The sequence below is a fragment of the Camellia sinensis genome, chromosome 8 (genome assembly GCF_055761805.1).
Source record: "Camellia sinensis isolate YWXY chromosome 8, ASM5576180v1, whole genome shotgun sequence".
Classification (NCBI taxonomy): Eukaryota; Viridiplantae; Streptophyta; class Magnoliopsida; order Ericales; family Theaceae; genus Camellia; species Camellia sinensis.
The window spans coordinates 23,803,218-23,824,662 of NC_138968.1; the positions used below are offsets into that span (position 1 = coordinate 23,803,218).

General features: G+C 43.8%; 1 protein-coding gene across 1 annotated transcript in view; it reads left to right on the forward strand.

Moving 5' to 3' along the window:
* LOC114316937 (receptor-like protein EIX1) overlaps positions 1–21,445 on the forward strand; it is a 229,248-nt gene that overhangs the window by 195,815 nt on the left and 11,988 nt on the right. The window lies entirely within an intron of this gene.

The window sequence follows — 21,445 nt, forward strand, 5'->3', positions numbered from 1 at the left end:
TAGTTGAATTCGCCTACAACAATAGCTACCATTCGAGTATTGGTATGGCGCCTTTCGAGGCATTGTATGGCAGAAAATGTAGATCTCCGATTTGCTGGGCAGAAGTCGGAGATGGGCCTTTGCTTGGGCCCGAGATTGTGTATGAAACAACTGAAAAAGTGAAACTGATACAACAGAGACTGAAAACTGCACAGAGTAGACAGAAAAACTATGCAGATGTTAGAAGACGAGACAGAGAGTATGAAGTGGGTGATCACGTGTTTGTGAAAGTGACACCAATGAAAGGCCAGACTCGTTTTGGAGTCAAAGGCAAGTTAGCACCAAGATACGTCAGACCGTATGAGATTATTGAGAAAATTAATCCGGTGGCGTATCAAGTTGCGCTCCCTCCTGAAATGGAGCATATGCATAGCGTCTTCCACATTTCCATGTTGAGAGACTACCTCCGGGATCCCTTCCATGTGATTGAGCCTACTCGGATAGTGTTGAGTGATGACTACACTTACGAGGAACGGCCTATACAGATTGTAAACCGACGGATCAAGAAACTGCGAAACAAAGAGATCCCATTGGTGAAAGTCGACTGGCAGAACCATGGTGGCGTGTATGCCACTTGGGAAAGGGAAGATGACATGGCTAAACGATATCCTGGACTGTTTCCACTGAACCCTGTTTTCTTCCAGAATGAAGGTAACTCGAGTTTAGAGGACTAAACTCTTTATAAGGAGGGGAGACTGTAACAACCCTCGTACTGTTTACTGATTAATGACTGATTGATTACCGATAATCACCGATTACTGTTAAATGGAACTGATAACTGACTGAGAATTGAACTGATTAAAGTACTGAACTGACTGACCGAAATTGAAACTGAATTGAGTGAATACATCTGTTTGAATTGCATTTTAACTGTTGACTGTTTGTTTGATCTGTTCGTGTTTTATGTTTAAACTGTTAATTGAAGGCCTTATCGGCGGCCGAACCGGAAATGGGTTAGCGTATTATGATCGTCATATTTAATATGATTTTTTTGGTGTATTTACCTGAAAACTGATTAGGTATGATTAAATTAGATTAAATTAAGCTAATTAAAGAGTTAGGCTTAATTACAGAATTGCCACCCTTAGTGGCCCACTTAATATAACATATTTGAGCCTTACATTTGACCACATAACACATTTTCCTCAGCCTTTTCTTGCTCTAGCCGACCAAGAGAGGGAGAGAGTGAGAGAACTTGTCTTCCATCTTGAGTTTTGCTTGCTAATTGAAGAACTTGAAGGGTAGATTGCTACTTTAGACTCCTAAACCTTGGATACAAGACTAAGGTAGGAAACTCATCTTCTTCTTGTGGTTATTGAGCTAGTTCTTGCATGATTCATACTTCATTGTAGAACTAAGTCATGATTTGGTTCAAGAATGTGGAATTATAGCTTCATTTCATGCATGCATGTTTGAATTAAGGAGTTTTGAGTTGTTTTCATGGCAAAATGTTACATGCATGTTCATGTCTTGAGTGTAGTCCATGATTTCATCATGTTTTGAAAAGAATTGGCTCTTTAGAGCATCAAATCGAAGCTTTGAAATGGTTTGAATTCATGCATGTTTGCATGTTCATCTTGTGCTTGAAAAATGGTTTAAATTGAGTTTGAATTAAACACCCTTGGACTTTGATTTCTTAAAATTGAGCTTTGAAACATGATATTCTATGTGTTTATAAATGTTTTCTAGAAAATGGGCCCAAGAGGATTGGTTTTGATGCTTTTGAGCTTGGTTTTGAACCTGGAGCTCGAATCTGGGATTTCCAGATTTCAGTCGTCCACTCGAGCGGGGGAAGTGCCGCTTGAGCGGAAAAATCGAGCTTCCAGCATCTTGCACTGTTTTACAGTCCGCTCGAGCGGAGTCATGTCTCAAGCTCGAGCGGGCGTCGAGCGGGGATTTCACCCATCCAGTACTTTTACAGTACGCTCGAGCGGGAAAGTTTACGCTCGAGCGTGTACCTTTGTTTGCCTGTACGCTCGAGCGGGGAAACCTGCGCTCGAGCGGGACTCTGTTTTTTCTGAAAATCCTGAAAATGCTTTTAAATGTGCATCTTTGCATCCTCATCCCATTCTAGGCATTTTTAGGCCTAGTTTAAGGCATCTTGTTGAGGATATAGATGTAGAACACACCGAGGCATTAGGGATTAAGTTGTTATCTTTCCCAACTGTGTAGCTTAGTGTGTTCAATCTGTTAACTGTGTAGGGTTGGCGACTGGGGAGACACGCTCTAGCATACTGTAGGCCGAACTCTGTGAGTAACGATTGTGTAAAGATATGTTCACAAATGATTATTTTCTGAACAACTGAACTGTACTGCTTTCTGAACTGATTACTGTTAACTGAATGAATGTATGTCCTATATTCTGAACTGTATTGTGGCATCCTTAGCACCTACTGTTTACTGTTACTGTTACAGAGATCTCTGTCGGTTCCCTTGTTGGAACCACTACTGTTTACTGACTGATGGCCATCATTACTGTTCGGTCTTCTAGACCTACTGTTTACTGTTATGCTAACGGATGTACCACATATGACTGTTTACTGTACTGAACAACTGAATGACTGATTGAAATGAACTGTTTTCATACTGTAAGGACATTCATTCTTAACCTCTTTACGCATTATGTTATTCACTGGGCTTTAGCTCACTGCTCATATATATATGTAGGTGTACAGGCACCAGATCGGAGCTAGGAGCGTCAGGGTAACTCCAGTCTTGTCAAGCCAGCCTTTGTGCCTCACTGCGAGGTTCCGAGTTGCCATGCTATGGCTTTGGGGTGTTTTGTTTATTTCCCCCGTCTGTCTCCATACTGTTTGGATTACTGTATAGACTGTCAGTTGCTAACTGTACTGTTATCAAGGGATTAGGTCCCTGTACTGTGTGACTGTAAATTTTGTATAGACTGTACTGTTTGTATATGTATGATTGCATGAAAAATCTTTTTGGCATACAGACTGTCACAACTCATTGGACATTGTTTAATTACTGTATTGGCTTCCGCCAGGCCCTGTACTCTGTTTTACTGTATTACTGTTAAGCAGGCCTTTGGTAATCTCGGATTACTGGCCGGTTACGGTGCTAAACCCATAGGGCCGGGTTTGGGTCGTGACAACAGATCTATAAAAAAACAAAAAAAAGATCTATTACAGATCTGTTACCGATCATGTATAAACACAAAGATAGAGATGATCTGTTACCGATCACCATCGGTGAGATCTGTTACCGATCATGTATAAACACAAAGATAAAGATCGAAGATCGGCACGATGGGTGGAAGGAGAGGACGTCGGAGAAGCTGCTGCCAATACCATCGGTGACGGTGAGATCGGAGGGAACGACGTCGTCGTCGGAGGTCTCGGAGGAGAAGAAAGTGGCCCTCGTCGGAGGAGGAGGAGGAGGAAGAGGAGTTGGCGCTCCTCGTCGGAGGAGGAAGAGGAGGGTCTGAATCTGTAGACACCTATCTATCTGCCATTGATCTTCAATCTACAAAGGAGAAAGAGAAAGAGGGAGAGAGGCTGAGAGTGTGATGTGAGTGAGAGAGAGGACCTAAACAAATAATATAATATATATATAGTACCCTAAACAAATAATATAATATATATATATATATACTATAATTACTCAGAGGGGATCAGTCGGGGATTAGTCAGGCCGGGGCCGGGGTTGGAGAATTGATCCCCGTCCCCTACCCGAAAATCATCGGGGATTTAATTTTTAATACCATCCCCAGCCCTATGGGGATAATTTTCGGGAAAAAACCATTCTGATCGGGGTCGGGGGATCGGGTCCCCATTGGGCCGGGTTTAAATTGCCATCCCTACGTGTTGTGAGCCCGTGAAAGCATGTCTTGAATTTATTTTAATGATCCGAAATGTTCATTGTGTAGGGTTCGTTAAGTAGATCATTTATGAAAAAATTTAAGTTGATTAAACATTTGTAACTTATAACAAAACTGCGTTTATGTTTAAAAAAATAAACGGTTAGTATGATTTTAATAATTTTTTAGGGTTATTATTTGTCTTGATCATGTGATTATATTTATTTGATTAATTTTATGTTTTATAAAGATAACATACTCAACAAATCTTATAATATAAACGATTCGAATTATCAAAATATGATCAAAATAAACCATACGGGATGTGACAACATGGGTGTTGTCACAGCACCCACTCCCATTCTCCACAAGACCCTCGGTAAATTATATAAATTTGGACTACTCATGATGTAAACCTCACACATATTTGAGTGGGCTCTATACATAAATAGAGGGTCAGGATCACTTTATGAGTGTGGGAGTCATCTCCAAAAAGGGTCGCAACATTTTCCTTCCTTCTCAAGCAAATAAAACACAAAAATAAGAAAATGCACACACAAAAACTTGTAGTAAGTGGCTTAGTACTAATTCCTTCCGTCATTTTTTCTGATTTTGAAGACATTGTTCGATTTTTTTTTTTTTTTCTCTTTTGGAATAAAGAATTTCTTTTCTTTTTTTTTTTTGGACCTTTTTTTCATTTCAATTGTTCACTATTTAAGAATTTTCCTTTAATTTATTGAAAAAGTAAAAGAAAAAAAAAAAGGAAAGGACGGGGAAAGAAATTATGCAATGCGGGGTTGGTATGTCCTTAGGGTTGGTTTGGTAAGTTAAAAAAAAGTTATCAAAAAAGTTAAAAAGTTATCACTATTCAATAAAAAAATATAAAAAAATTAATATACAAATATTAATTTAAATGGTAAATTAATACAAAAGTTTAACTTTTCTCACCCGTCAATGTACTAACATCAGCCACCTGTATGAAAGGAAAAAAAATAATAATAACACGTGTACATTCACTAAATTGAATGGTAAAGTTGGACCTGCGGGGGCTCACCATGAGTCTCGCTTTGATAATCCGAATCATTATGTAGAACTCATCTAGTACTATATGCCTGTAAAAAATCACGTCTATCGGATATTGCTAACTAAATGATCAAATCAGTTTTGTATAAAAATTGGATGGTATTATAGTTAACAGTTGACCAAAAAAACTAACACGATCAGATAGCTATCGATATCCAATCAACGTGATTTTTTACAAGTATATAGTATTCGACAAGTTCTACACAATGAACGGTTCCGATTAGAAAAATGGGACCCGCGGTGGGGCCCTACAGACCGAGCAACACCGTCCATTCAAAACCCGAAAAAGAGGCAATCTTTTCCCATGTATTCACCAAGCCAACTGTAATGTTCCCATCCGTACGGTGCATTACATATCTTCTCCTACACACTTCTTTACACAATTTTTTACTACACATTTTTTTATAAAAAGTCAAAAAGTTAATCCAAACATCATATTTTGTTCCTCAACTTTTTAGTCTAAAAAAATAAAAAAATATACTTATTTAAGACGTTCCAAACAACCCCTAACTCTAATTTATTGAAGAGGTATTAATGCCAGGAACCTTTCAACTTGGTCGTTGTTATCTTGAAGGACATCGCCATTCTTTTGTTTAAAAATATCTTTCAGTTTTGTTATATATTTAGAAAAAATGATCAAAACTTTTATTTAAAATTGAAATTTGTAAATAAAATTAATTTCTATCCTATTCTATAATACACAAATTTTAAACATATGCTCTGTACTCTACTTGCTTAATAAAATTCCGTTTTAACTTCTTCTTTTTTATCGACGAAAGTCAGTTGTTAGTTGTTAAATTAACATTTATGAGCGTTAGCATCCACACTCCTGCTTAATTCAGCTTGCTTCAAGAAGAGTTAAATCCATAACCTTCCGCTTAGGATTAAACCTTTAAGAGAGTCATGATAGTCAATTAAGTTAGGCCTAGTTGATTTAAAATTTTGATTAAATTTTGTAACTAAAATTCTTTTAAAAAAATCTTTTGATTTAGAACTTGCATATTCTCTTTCCCTTTAAAGAAAGGGCAAATTATACTAATGGTCCATGTAGTTTAGTACTTATGTCATCTTGGTATCTGACCTTTTAATTGTGATATATTTGATTTTGAATTTTAAATCTTGTTCTAAATAAAGACAATTGAAAACACTATTATTTCATTTTAAAGATAAAGTCATCAATTTTAAATAGACCTTCATTCTCCTATCAGTTCTAGTCTTAGGCCAAGTTTGGCAAGTTGAAAAAAAGTTAAAAAGCCAAAAAGTTACTCAAAAAGTTAAAAAATTATCACTATTCACCAAAAGTCAAAAATTACGGCTACACAACTCCCAATCCTTATTTTCCCTTACACACTAATTTATACAATTTTTTAATACATATTTTTCCAGAAAAAAGTCAAAAAGTTAATCCAAACATCCATATTTTTTTTCCTCAATATTTTAGTCCAAAAAGACAAAAAAGTACACTTATTTAGGACATCCCAAACAACCCCTTGCTATTGTAAGTGCAGCTTCATTTTCCCTTTTTTCCTCCTACTGATTGTTAAAATTTTTAAATAAAAAAAATCATTTCCCATTTAAGAATTTTCCTTCAATTTTTATTTAAAAGAAAAAAAAAATTGAAAGAAAAGTGAAAGAAACTTTGCAATGTCGTAACTCTTAAGTTATTGATGAGGTTGATTGATTTTATGGATGTTATAGTCATGAGAATTATTTTTCCAAGCACCTACCGTGTTGGATGTGATAGAAAGAAGTATCCTGTTCATAAGCCCTGTGAACAGGACCAAACATGGTCTTAATTAGGCAGACTATAGCATAGACGACCTATACACAAACTACCACAACCAGCAGCAGCACCACCACTTACGGCAAGCTTGAACCCCCTACACAACCCGTAGAATAGGTGGAGGCAAGGATCAAAATCGACATATATAACACATGAAATTATTATTATTTTGCTTATACCATATATTTTTTCTGCTCTACATTTTTATGTTATGTTTTTGTGTAAATAATTTTACTCTTTGTTTATATTGCTATGGGAATGACTGTGCACCATCGTGATCCATAGCTGATAATTTATCTATTTCTTTCTTAAGTAAATGAAATAAAAAATAAAAAAAAAATACACACTCAAAAACTTATAGTTAGTGAAGTACTAATTTCTTCTGCCATTTTTGAAATTTTGAAGACGTTGTTCGATTTTTCTTTTTTCTTTTTTGGAATAAAGAATTTCTTCTTTTTTTGATATTTTCTTCATTTCATTTGTTCAGTATTTAAGAATTTTCCTTCAATTTATTAAAAAGAAAAAAAAGGAAAGAAAGGAGAATGAAATTATGCAATGTGGGGTTGGTGTGTCCTAACTCTAATTTGAAGAGGTAATAATGCCAACCACCTTTTAACTTGGTTGTGGTTATCTTGAAGGATATCGCCATCCTTTTGATTAAAAATATCTTTTAGTTTTGTTATATATTTAGAAAAAATTATCAAAATTTTTATTTAAAATTGAAATTTGTAAATAAAATTATTTTTTATCCTATTATATAATACACTAATTTTAAACCTACACTCTATACTTTACTTGCTTAATAAAATTTCAATTTAAATTTTTTTTATCAACGAAAATTGATTGTTAGTTGTTAAATTAATATTTAGGTGGATTTGGTGATAGCCCTTCACTATCTAATTTGTCTTTCAAAATGACAAGAATTATATAAGTATTTTCAAAACCCCCTAATATTTTAAAACTTGTTTCTTTTACTATATTACCCTCATATCTATCAGCTCTCCTATTAAGCCATCTTCACTTTGTATTTCAGAGTAAAATTTTACTCTGTATAAAAGTAAAATTTTACTTTGAAAAATGAGTAAACTGTGAGACTCTGAAGGTAAAAGTAAAATTTTACTCTGAAAAACTAGTAAAATGTTAGATTCTACACAAAAGTAAAATTTTACTCTGAAAAACGAATAAACTGTGAGACTCTGAAAAACTAGTAAAATGTTAGACTCTACACAAAAGTAAAATTTTACTCTGCATAAAAGTAAAATTTTACTCTGAAAAATAAGTAAACTGTGAGACTCTGAAGCTAAAAGTAAAATGTTACTCTGTACAAAAGTAAAAAAACGAAGGCAGCGTTTGTGGCAGCTGAAGTGTTTGGCAATGACCACCTCTTGACAGTAAAATTTTATTGTCATTCTAACACCAGAGTAAAATTTTACTCTAATTCTCTCAAACAAAAAACAAAGCAATAGAATCAGAGTAAAATTTTACTCTGGTTCTATCAAATGAAATTAGATAAAAAACAACAAAAATAAATCAAAAAAAAAAACAAACAAACAAACAAACAAACAAACAAACAAAAACAAAACAAATTAATCAACAAATCAACATATCTAATTGAGAAGAAAAACTTCTAAAACTCGATCAACAATCACAAATCTCAATGAAAAGAATATATGTGTTCAACAACACTCATACACACAAATATATATATATATATATATATATAACATTACAACACTCATACACACAAATATTATAGATCGATTTCGTTTGTGTGCTGAGAAAATGGAGGAAAATATTATATAACATTACAACGAAAACTTATGGATCACGTCTCTTACGTTTTTTACGAATTTCATTTGTATCAAGTAGCGAAGCCAAAAGAGATCCAGGAAGTTATCTCGTTAAATGAAGAAGAAAACGCGATACTTCTTGTGATCTGTTGCCTCACAATTACTTGGAAGATGAGGATTAGGTCCTTCAATGTCGAACTATTTCTGGTAATCGAAACTGCTATATTTTTTGTCTGATTGATTCTGATGATCTGTTAGTGTTATTGTTTCAATGAATTTGATCTGCTGAAGCTTGGAAGACGCGGCTATCATGCCGCCAACCTTCTGCTGAAGCTTCGAAGACACGACTATGGTGATTATGATACAGTTGATAACGAAGCTGATTATATATGCAGAAGCTGAGGGTATAATAGTCATATAAAATATTTAAATAATAAATTTTGTCATTTATGCAGGATTTTATAATTATAAGGGGGTTTAGAAAGTATAATTTTTTTCTTAGTCCTTTTAACAATGAAAGGAAGGTAAATGGGGCTTATAGCTAAATTTTCCTAATATTTATGAGAGTTAGCCTCTACACTCCCACCTAATTCAACTTTTCTTAGATAGAGTTAAATATATAACCTTCCTCTGAGGACTAAACCCTTAAAAGAATCATGATATCCAACTAGACTAAGTTTAGTTGGTTTAAAGTTCTAATTAAATTTTGTTACTAAAATTCTTTAAAAACAATCTTTTGATTTGGAACTTCCATATTCTCTTTCCCTTTTAAAAAATGTAATTTGGGATTTCTGTCACCTTAGTTTCTGACATTTTAATTATGATACATTTGATATTGAATTTTGAATCTGCTTTCAAATAAAGACAATTGAAGCCACTGTTACTCCATTTTAAAGGCAAAGTCATCAATTTGATAAAATATAAACTAGTTTGAAAAAAATAAATGTCAAAAAATTATTTTTAAATTTTTAAAAATTATATATACCCATCAAAGATAAAATTCTATAAAAATGATAAATCTTTTATACTTTTATTTTTTTACCAAATTAATTTTTATAATGTGTTTGGATAATGACAATGTAATGGGTGACTGTTTTTGTTGATATTTTAAATGATTATCATGTAATAGATAGTTGTATTTATTATTAATAGATATTTTTAGATAGTTATTGTACGGGGAGCAAATATTCCGGCAAGCCCGTACTTCTTTCTTCCGAGCTCTGTCGATATCCGATCACCTGCGAGCAAGAAACGGTGAGCTACCCGGCGGTGTGTGGCCGAAAAGACCCTCCGACGATCAAGTTAGCACACACCTTAGGATGGATAGAGAGAAGGGAGAGAGTGTTTGAGTGTAAGAATTCCTTACAGAGATGTTCGTGTGTCGCGTATGGGGGGCGCAAACATGCTTATATACCCTCTGTGGCCCATATCTACTCCCAGTCGTCTCCTGACACGTGGCTTCGCTTATCCTATCTGTCAGCATAGACCTTGCTGAACATCACCTAATCTCAACTGCCCGCCATCACAGCTGGAGCCCGGCAGCCGAACTGCTTTATGCGTTACTGCGCCGTGCCGTGCTTCATACCCGAGCACTTCCCTGGCAGACCAAGGAGGACCGGGCTAGGCGGCATCTCGGCAAAGCCTAGCCCGAAGCACCCCGTGGTCAGCTTTCTTGCCGGTCTAACGGTAACCTCGGCCGACCGCGCCTTTCCAGGTGCCGGTCACTCGACTTGTCTGGCTTCGGCTATCCTCGGACCGAGCATCCCGGTCCGACCGAGCACTGCCTTGCCGAGCCGCTTCTTTACGGTCTGGAACGCACTCGGCCCAAGTTCTGCCCAGCCCAAGTTCTGGCAGCCCATCTCTGGGCGAATAGTACATCATCTTGGCCCAATGCGCTGTTGGGCTCTCAACCTGCTCGGTCGCTACCTCGGCCCAACTCCAGATCATAAATCACACTCTCAATTGCCCCTTAATTCCGTCCGCGAAAGCGTGACTGGGATTACTCACTTCGACCGAGATAACATTTCTCCGGTCTTCAAGACGCCTAACCTTGACCGGGCTAGTTAACATAATTGTCTGCAAACTTGCCCGGTTATATTTCTCGGCTGACATCCTCTTTGTCGAAAGTAGCTCGGTTGGCTCTTCGTCTTTTCAACCCGTCGCTTCAGCCCTGACTTAGCCATAAATGGGGACACGTGGCGGGCTGCCACTGGTCATCGGGCAGCCAACCCGCCGTTTTTGCCAGAATTTGAATTTGGGCGGACTCCCTCCTGCCTATACATACAAGACCTCCCCAAACTCGCTTTCCTCCTACTGCCATTTTGCTATTCGACTCTAGAGCTCTTGTATCTTCATCCAGACTTTGCTGCCATTCTTCGTGCTTGAAAGAGCAGTTTCTCCCTTTCACAGGTAAGACCTTCAACCCATCTATAGTTACTGTTTTCTTTCATATTATACACATTAGGGCACAAAAACGTAGCTCTTAGGGCATAGGCCATAGAAAACGTCCCAAACCTCCCACTGTTCTTGGTGTTCTTCGTCTTCCTGAAGAACACTGAAGAACTGGGGCGAACCGGGCTCTTGGTCTTCTTTCGATCCAATAAACCAATCAAACCGGGCAAACAATATGTTTGTCTTAACCACAGCAAAAACCGAGATAACAAAAGGACTTGGTCGCTCAACCGGGCTAACATCAGGTCTGCTTGGGCGACCGAGCTCCTTAGTTAGACAACCGAGGTGGTTTGGCACTCTTAATGACCGAGCTGAAGTCTAGCTCCTTTTGCGCAACCGCGCTCTCTTACACTTGCCATCCTTTTCCTGCAGAGTCCAAGGGGACCACTGTCATTCCTGAGGCTCTCAGGACCGAGCAGCAACCAATTACCTCCGTGCCCAACCCCTCAACCGGGCTATAGTAAGCCGGCCACAAATGGGGAAATTCCGCTTCCTAGTGGATACTCCGGCCGCGCTAGCCGCTTTCAGAGAGGAGTACGGCATCCCGGCCGACGTCCATCTCGAGCTGGCAGAAGAGGAGACAACGCCTTGGGGTAGGGAGGAATGCCCCTTCACCGTGCTATCCATTGTTGAAGGGGGCCTTCGTTTCCCACTTAATCCACTGATAACCGAGTTCTTGCGCCGAACCAGGCTAGCACCAACCCAAGTGTCCACCAACACTTACCGGATAATAAACGACGTTCATGAGCTAAACAATCGGTTAGGCATTAGCCTAGGTCTAGCCGAGGTCCTACGCCAATACACCTTGGGCCACACCGGCGACGGTTTCGCCTATTACCTCAAGATTAGACCGGGCAGAGAGAAAATCGTGACCGGCACACCAGACAAGGATCTTCACGACGATGATTTCTTCTGGGTGTCTGGTAACTACGAGACAGCCGAGGTACCGGGCTGGATGATTAGCAAAAATTTTGGGAGCACATGTAAGCCGCGCAAATTATCTCGGTTTATACACTTGATGTTTCTATAGATTAATCATTCTCTTGTTTCTTTTGCAGCCATCCAAGCCTTGCAAGCCAACTACAATTTCCCCAACGTAGAGGCAATCAGGACCGTGCTTCGCTACCGCGATCGAGATTGTAACCAACTGCTCGGCTACAGTCCCACATATAGATACTCCGCTCCCCGCCGGAGTAAGGTTACTGACTTCCTCCGAGCTCCAACACCTCCACCGGATCCTACTCTGCCAGACGTTTCCCTCATTTGCCTGACCGAGGAACAAGAGATGGCCAAGCGCAGCAGAATCAAGAACCTGCTCACCGCCACATCCGCCGAGCTGCCGAGCGTTGTAACTCGCTCACCTGTCGTCGGTCAATCCAGTGGCGCTGTGGTCACCTGTCGTCGGTCAATCCACCGACCGGGCAATCCAGCCGAGAACCCTCTGCACGGCGCGCCGAAAAAAGAGCTCAGGCAGACCCGTCCGCCGAGTTAGTCGCCGAGCTAACTACCGAGCATCCAACTGACGCTCCCGCCCCAGTACCGGCCTGGCGCCCCCAGTTGAAGCACCGGGGTCAAGACATCCCGGCAACGGCTTCGATCAAGGCTGATAAAGAGCATCTGCTCGCCTTTGATCTGTCCAAAGCATTTCTACTACCGAGCGACGTGGTCGACAGCGACCACGTCCCTGACACTCGGTTGGTCAAGTCATTAGTGAAGTCCATGGCCAGGGTAAGTCAATGCAGCTCTGAAAATTTTCCCAAGTGTTTGCCCGGTTCCGTTTCTAATCAAGTTTGCTTTTTTCAGGCCATTCAAAAACAACACCTCATTTTGGAGCGCATCCACCGGCTTAGGCAAAAGGCAAATGACCCAGCCAGCCAGGTTGAGAGCCTTCAAGCCGAGCTCGGCCGGGCTAAGGCTTCCCTTGAGATGGCCAACGCTGATAATAACAGACTGCTCGGTCAGCTGAATGCGGCCGAGAAAAAACAAAATGAGCTCCAGACCGAGGTGGACACCCTGAAGAAGTCGAAAAAGAAAGCTTGCCGGGTTGCCAATAACGCGGGTTTCAATGAGGCCGAGCAGAGCTACAAGAAGCAAGTCTTTGCGACACAAGACATATACTTCAAGGCTGGCTGGAAATCCTCTTGCGAACACCTCGGCCAAGGCTCTGACACCGATGTATTTGCCAACCCTCCTCCAGCTTCGCTACCGGTCTACCTCGTGCCTTATGCAAACGACATCTTCAGCGCTTTGTAGGCTGAGGCCGAGGAAGGACTCGAAGAAGGAGACGGGGAGACAGATTCTGAGGAAGAAGAGGCCGAGGTGCAAGAGCAGCCCGGCAATGAGGAGCCCGGTGCCCAAGATACCAGTCCAACCATTAACCTGGATGCCGGCGAGGACGAATTCACCAATCTATCCCCCTTAGTTTAGTTTTCTTTTTTGTATTTTTGCTTTCAACACTTTTGATGTAACCGGGCTCTGTCCCCACCTTCTGTAGCGATTTTCTTATCAATGAAAAGTTCAAATTTTGCCAAGTGTTTGCACGGTATTCATCCAAGTTATCTTCATTAAAACATCTCGGTGTAAATCATTATTTGAACAAAACACCTCGTCGACCGGAATTCACACCTCGAATGAAGCACTTAAGCAGAACAAAACAAATTCATGAACCGAAATAACCATCTCAGTTGTAACAAAGTTGAACAAATCAACACTTCCAACCGGATTTAGATCATCTCGGTTGGGAATCCAAAGTTGGCCAAAACACCAACTCTTCCGACCGGAGTACATCATCTCAGTTGGAAATCCTAAGTTGGACACAACACCAACTCTTTCAACCGGAGTACATCATCTCGGTTGGGAATGCGAAGTTGGACAAGACACCAACTCTTCCAATCGGAGTACATAATCTCGGTTGGGAATGCGAAGTCGGACAAGACACCAACTCTTCCAACCGGAGTACATCATCTCGGTTGGGAATGCGAAGTTGGACAAGACACCAACTCTTCCAACCGGAGTACATCATCTCGGTTGGGAATCCGAAGTTGGACAAAACACCAACTCTTCCAACCGGAGTACATCATCTCGGTTGGGAATCCCAAGTTGGACAAAACACCAACTCTTCCAACCGAAGTACATCATCACGGTCCGTAACATTAAAACAACAGTCCAAGTGCTAAAGCAAAATTACTTCTATAAATTGACAAAAAGAATTACATGTTGTGGTGCAAGCCAAAATATTTCTTTGCACAAGAAAAGAAAGCAGAAGCTTAAAAATAATACAGTTTCAAGTTGGCCGCATTCCATGGCCGGGGTATTGCTCTTCCCTCTAAATCCTCCAAGTGGTAAGCCCCCTTGCCCGCCAGACCAGTGATCTTGTAGGGTCCTTCCCAGTTTGCCCCTAGTTTGCCTTCTCCTGGCACCAGGGTGTTGCCCATAATCTTCCTCAAAACCCAATCACCAACTTTGAACGGTCTGGGGTGCACCGTCTTGTTATACTTCTTTGAGAGCTCCTGTTGGTAGGCGGCCACATGGATGAGGGCCTTCTCCCGACGCTCGTCCACTAGGTCCAGCTCCAAGGCAATAGCCTCGGTGTTCAGCTCGGGCTCAAAACTCTCGCTTCTGAGGGTGGGCATTTCAACTTCCAAGGGTATGACCGCCTCCATGCCGTAAGCCAAAGCAAATGGAGTTTCCCCGGTAGAACGTCGCGGGGTTGTTTGGTATGCCCAAAGGACGCTAGGTAATTCCTCAGCCCATTTGCCCTTGGCCTTTTCCAGCCGTTTCTTCAACCCATCCAGTATAGTCTTGTTCGATGCTTCGGCTTGACCATTGGACTGCGGGTAAGCCGGGGTGGAGTTGTAGAATTCTATCTTCAAATCTTCACAAAATCCTCTGAATAGGCGACCGTCAAACTGGGTGCCGTTGTCAGAGATCAAAATCTTGGGGACGCCAAACCGCGTGACCACGTTCTTCCAGACAAACCGCTTCACGTCTTTCTCTTTAATGGTTGCCAAGGGCTTAGCTTCAACCCACTTTGTGAAGTAATCTGTGGCCGCGATGAAGAATTTCCGGTTGCCCGGTGCTGTTGGCAGTGGTCCCACTATATCTAGCCCCCACATGGCGAAGGGCCAAGGACTGGTGAGGGGAAGAAGTTCCCTGGCAGGCTGGTGGATCTGATGGGCGAATTTTTGGCATTTTTCGCACTTGTGGACATATTTTTGTGCGTTGGCCTACATGCACGGCCACCAGTATCCCTGCGAAATAGCACGGTAGGCCAAGGACCTGCCTCCTATGTGGCTGCCACAAATGCCTTCATGAATTTTGTACAAGAAGGCCTCCACACTATTCGGGTGCACGCACTTTAAATAAGGACCAGTGAAGGACTTCTTATATAACGCGCCAGATGAAGAGAGCCAAAACCGCTCTGACTTCACCCGGATTTTGTGTGCTTCTTTCTTGTCAGTTGGAAGAGTCCGGTCTTTGAGGAACAAGATCAAGGGGTCCATCCAAGAGGGACCGAGCGCGGCGCAGAGTACATCTGTCTGCCCAGCGTGTTCAATGCTTGGCCGCGGAAGAAAGTCAATCAAAAGAGGGTTTGGAAAAGTATTATCCACCATAGAAGCGATACCGGCCAGTTCATCAGCTCGGCTGTTTTGTTCCCGGCCAATCTGTTGGACTCTAATTGCCTCAAACTGCTTGATATGTGCCCTGAGCAGAGCCTGGTACTTCGCCATCCTTTCGTCCTTTGCTTCATAAATCCCAGAAACTTGGTTAACCACAAGCTGGGAATCACTGTACACCAGGAGCTCAGCAGCCTTCATTTGAATTGCGTTCTTGAGCCCGGCGAGAAGTGCCTCGTACTCAGCCTCGTTGTTAGATGCCGGGAAGCCAAGCGTGATAGAATGTTCAATGGTTAGGCCATCCGGGGAGATAAGAACGATACCTAGGCCGGCACCATGGCAGTTGGACGCTCCATCAACAAAAAGCTTCCACATGTCCCCCACAAAAAGCTTCCAGCAGTCGGATGGGTCCTGAGAGTTGCGAAGGGCAATGGGATCACAATTGCTCGGCTGTGCGGTGTCAAGTTCGGTGTTGACCGGTTCAAATTCAGTGCCCCTTGGTGATTCGACACCGGACTCAGCAAGTTGTTCTGTAATGCTCAAGTCCGTGGGCGAATCATCAGGTTGCGGTGTGAAGCCGGCCCCAGGTTCTGAGCTGTGTGGATCCATTCCTTCCCCCTTGATGATTCGGCACCGGACTCAGCAAGTTGATCCGTAATGCTCAAGTCCGTAGGCGAATCATCAGGTTTTAAGCGGTGTGGTTCAATTTCTTCCCCCCTTGGTGATGCGGGACCGGACAGAGTGGACGGGTTGGTGATACACAACTCCGTCATTGCAGCACCGGGTGGTATGACCGTGCAAACTGAGGGAACTTCGATGGTGCGCGCAAACTCCGCGGCGCTACCTCCTCCAACTGGTTGTACCTCGGTTGGCATTGGGTGTATCTCATCATCTGCCTCGGTAATGTCGACCGGGCATACCGGATGAGTGCCAGGTGAGAACTCGGCGACAAAATCTGCCAAGGTCTGGGCTTTGAGAGCGGTGCGCGGCTGGAACTTCACATCAAACTGTCCCAACTCGACTGCCCACTTAAGAAATCGGCCTGAAAAGTCCGCGCGTTCAAACAAAGCCTTGAGGGGAAACTCGGTCAGTACGATGATGGTATGGGCGTGGAAATAGTGCGCCAATTTTCTTGAAGCCATCATCAAGGCCAGGGCAAGCTTCTCCAACGGCAAGTATCTCGACTCTGTCGGTAACAAAGTTTTGCTGACATAAAAAATTGGGAGGTGCTTGATTCCTTCAGCCCGGACTAGCACCGCACTGACTGCGTGCTGGGAGACGGCAAGGTAAAGGTAGAGTTCCTCACCCGGCTCTGGTGTAACCAACAGTGGCGGAGAAGACAAATAGTCCTTGAGCTCGGCCAAAGCTCGGTCACACTCGTCATCCCATGAGAACTTTGACTTCAATGCTTGAAAGAAAGGGCGGCAGCGATCTGATGATTGGCTTATAAATCGATTAAGCGCGGCGGCCATACCGGCCAGATGCTGCATGTCCTTAGCCGAGCTGGGCTGCTTCAACTCTTGCACGGCTCTGATCTGAGTAGGGTCTGCTTCGATGCCTCGGTTCGTGACTAGGAATCCCAAAAATTTTCCGGATCCCACGCCAAAGGCACACTTTGAGGCTTTCAAGCGCAGCTTGTGCTTCTTTAGAATGGCAAACATCTCGGCTAAGTCGGACAAATGGTTTGCCTCATGTCGGCTTTTTAGCACCATATCATCGATATAAGCCTCCATTGTCCGGCCAAGCAGAGGAGCGAACATTTTGGTCACCATCCTCTGAAAAGTTGCCCTGGCGTTCTTCAAACCAAAAGGCATGACCCGGTAGCAGAAGAGTCCCCTTGGAGTCGTGAAAGCGGTGATCTCTCGGTCAGGCCCATGCATGGCGATCTGGTGATAGCCGCGGTACGCATCCAAGAAACTGAACCTATTGTGTCCAGCCGTCAAGTCCACTAGCTGGTCAATGCGCGGCAAAGGGAAGCTGTCTTTGGGACAAGCTCGGTTGACTGTCTTGTAGTCGACACAAACTCGCCACTTCCTATTCTTCTTAGGCACCACTACTGTGTTGGAAATCCACCGAGGATAGTGCACTTCCTGAATTGCTCGTGCCTTAAGCAGGTTCTTTACCTCCTCAGCAACTACCTCGGCGTGATGCAACGCCGATCTCCTTGTTCGCTGGATGACTGGCTTTGCTCCAGGGAAGACGTTGAGGTGATGGCAGATAAAACTTGGGTCGAGGCCAAGCATGTCGTAAGGCGACCATGCAAAGACTTCGATATTCGCCATCAAAAACTCAATCATCTCGGTCCTCTCTATGGCCGTGAGACTTGAACCGAGCAAGAAGAATTTGTCCGGCTGCTCGGTATCAATCCACACCTCAACCAATTCCTCAACAGCCTTATCTTCGGCCTTGGTGCCCACATCATCCAAGACACCCTGGTCCTCCGGTCCCTTAATCATTTGAACGAATCCTTTGGCAGCCTGGCTTCCGTTGACCGCCACGAAGCACTGCTTGGACATGACCTGATCGCCCCAAATCTCCTCGATTGCCCCCATAGCCGAGGGGAATCTCATTACTTGGTGAAAAGTTGATGCCATGGCTTGCATGGCGTGTAGCCATCCCCTTCCAAGGATAAGGTTGTACGTCGAAGGCACTTGTAGCACCCAAAACTCAACTTGCTTGACCACGGATCCCGCTTTGACTGGCAGGATTATCTTTCCCAAAGGCCACTCCGGTTGCGAGTTGAATCCAACCAGTGGCGAAGTAGCCGGAGCCAAGTCTGTCTCACGGAGTTTGAGCTGCTTGAACGCATCATAATACATGATCTCGACCGAGCTTCCCTGATCGATCAAGATCCGTCTAACATCAAATTCTTTGACGCGTAGTGTTACTACAAGAGCATCGTTGTGCGGCGTCTGGATACGCTCTAAATCCCTTGAGGTGAAACTGATCACATCCTTTTCTTCAGTCTTCCCCCTTTTTATGGCAGACTGTACCGACAAAACTTCCCTCATATGTTCTGCCTTCTTTATCATGCCCCGGAGTTCGCAAACACGCTCCGGTTCCACAATGCCGTGGATGACATTAATAACTCCCTGTGGTGGTGCGTCTCGGTCATCCTGTCCCCTGGGATCGACCGGAGCCTGATCCGGCTTCACGCCGCCATCAATGTAAAGGTCTAGATGCCCGGCCGCAACCAGCTCTTCTAAGTGTTGCCTCAAAGGCAAACAATCCTCAGTCCGGTGGCCTCTCTCCCGATGGAATGTGGAACGATACCGTGGATTGTAGCCCTTTTGTCCATCGCCCAGCTTAGCAGGAAACCGGACATACTCCTCGTCTCGGATTTCACTAAGTATGCGATAGATTGGAATCTTGAAGACCGTGGTTATGCCAATCCTTGCCTTCATTCTTCTGTTTGCGTCCGCTACGTCATCTCGGGGGTAATCATCCCGGTCATTCCGACGTCCTCTACCCCGGCTCTTACGATTTGAACCACGGTCCGATTCCTCTACTCGGTCACTTGAGCGGCTGGACTCTTGCCCAACTGCGTGCACTTTGCCTGCTGTCTTCTTGTCCATTACTACCGGAGTGGCCTTCACGGTAGAAGCTGACGCGTCATCCTCTACTCGGATGTGCTCATTGATGCGCTGTATGAGCTGGCCCATGGAGGTCGGCTGGTGCATGGTAAACGAGTCTCGCAGTCTATGTCCGACCGGGAGACCACGCTTATATTGCGTGATTGCAAGGTTGATCGGGCAATCCAAGATCTCGTTGAAGGTTTCGCAATACCTTGAATTGTACGCCTTCAGTGTGTCGCACGGTTCCATCTTGACACTCAGTAAGTGATCGACTTCCTTTGGTGTTTTTGTATTGGTTTTGAAGCGTGTAACAAACGCCTCGGCCAACTGATGCCACCTTTGTATGCTCCATTCTGGCAACCGCTCGAATCACTTTAAGCCCAGCTCGCCTAAACTTGACGGGAAGATTAGGCACATAAGTCCGTCATTCCGCCTATGTCCGGCCATAACCTGTCGGAAGTGACTCACATGCATGTAAGGATCGGTTTTTCCGTCGTAGAGTGTGAACTTAGGTTGGTGGAAGCCTGCCGGAAGTGGTGTTGTTTCAATTTCCAGGGAAAAAGGAGTGGCACTCAGCCTGGCCAAGTCCATATCTTCAAGGAGTGGCACTGCTTGGCGGGGTGGAGGCATTCCGACCTCCTCGCTGGCGTGAACCCCGTAGGATAGCCGCTGGAAAGCAGGTATTCTCTGAGCTTCGCGCCAGCGGGCCCGCTCCTTTAAGATCGCCCGTAAATCCTCTGACTGAGCAGAGTAAGAGTACCTCGACGTCGTCGCCGGACGTGAGGGTTTGTAGGTGCTGTCTTGCGCGCTAGACTTTTCTGCATGCACGTCGGAATCACCAACCTGGTAACTTCTGGTAATGGATATAAACTGAGTATGTCGTTGACTCTGATCGCCTGAACGGCGGGATGGGGTGCGCTCACTGTGGTCTCCCACTCCAACTACACCATTTCCTTTGACATGCCGCTTGAGATCTTCCATCTCCGCCGCCATTCGCCGGATGACAGCATCTTGATCCCTCAACTTGCTTTCCAGTCGCCTGGCGTGCGAGTCTCTCCTCCGCCGGTGACCGTCTGGACTCCGTGAATGTCCATGACTTCGTCCGCGCTTGTCCGGCGCGTCTCCTGACTGTCCGCCAGTGGGCGTTCCCAAGTCAGCCATTGGGTGGACAGCAGGAGGTCCCTCTCTCCTTCGAGTATACTCCGGGGTGGCTCCGTCGATGGCGGACAACGGAAACTCGTCGTTGTTCGCCATGGGCGGCGATCAGATGAACCTGGAAGACAAGGTTTTGTCTGTCAAGCTTCCCACAGACGGCGCCAATTGTACGAGGAGCAAATATTCCGGCAAGCCCGTACTCCTTTCTTCCGAGCTCCGTCGATGTCCGATCACCTGCGAGCAAGAAACGGTGAGCTACCCGGCGGTGTGTGGCCGGAAAGACCCTCCGACGATCAAGTTAGCACACACCTTAGGATGGATAGAGAGAATGGAGAGAGTGTTTGAGTGTAAGAATTCCTTACAGAGATGTTCGTGTGTCGCGTATGGGGGGCGCAAACATGCTTATATACCCTCTGTGGCCCATATCTACTCCCAGTCGTCTCCTGACACGTGGCTCCACTTATCCCATCTGTCAGCATAGACCTTGCTGAACATCACCTAATCTCAACTGCCCGCAATCACAGCTGGAGCCCGGCAGCCGAACTGCTCTATGCATTACTGCGCCGTGCCGTGCTTCATACCTGAGCACTTCCCTGGCAGACCAAGGAGGACCGGGCTAGGCGGCATCTCGGCAAAGCCTAGCCCGAAGCACCCCGTGGTCAGCTTTCCTGCCGGTCTAACGGTAACCTCGGCCGACCGCGCCTTTCCGGGCGCCGGTCACTCGACTTGTCTGGCTTCGGCTATCCTCGGACCGAGCATCCCGGTCCGACCGAGCACTGCCTTGCCGAGCCGCTTCTTTACGGTCTGGGACGCACTCGGCCCAAGTTCTGCCCGGCCCAAGTTCTGGCAGCCCATCTCTGGGCGAATAGTACATCATCTCGGCCCAATGCGCTGTTGGGCTCTTAACCTGCTCGGTCGCTACCTTGGTCCAACTCCAGATCATAAATCACCCTCTCAGTTATCATGTAATGAATGGTTATTAGACTTTTAATGTATAATCGATATGTTTAATATATGAAATATTTTTAGTTTAATTTTTTTTTATTTAATGAATTGGTTTAATAATGCCATTAAAGTTGTCGTCACTTTTGACTTTTGAAAAAATAGAAACTAATTTAACGAAAAAAATATGAAAA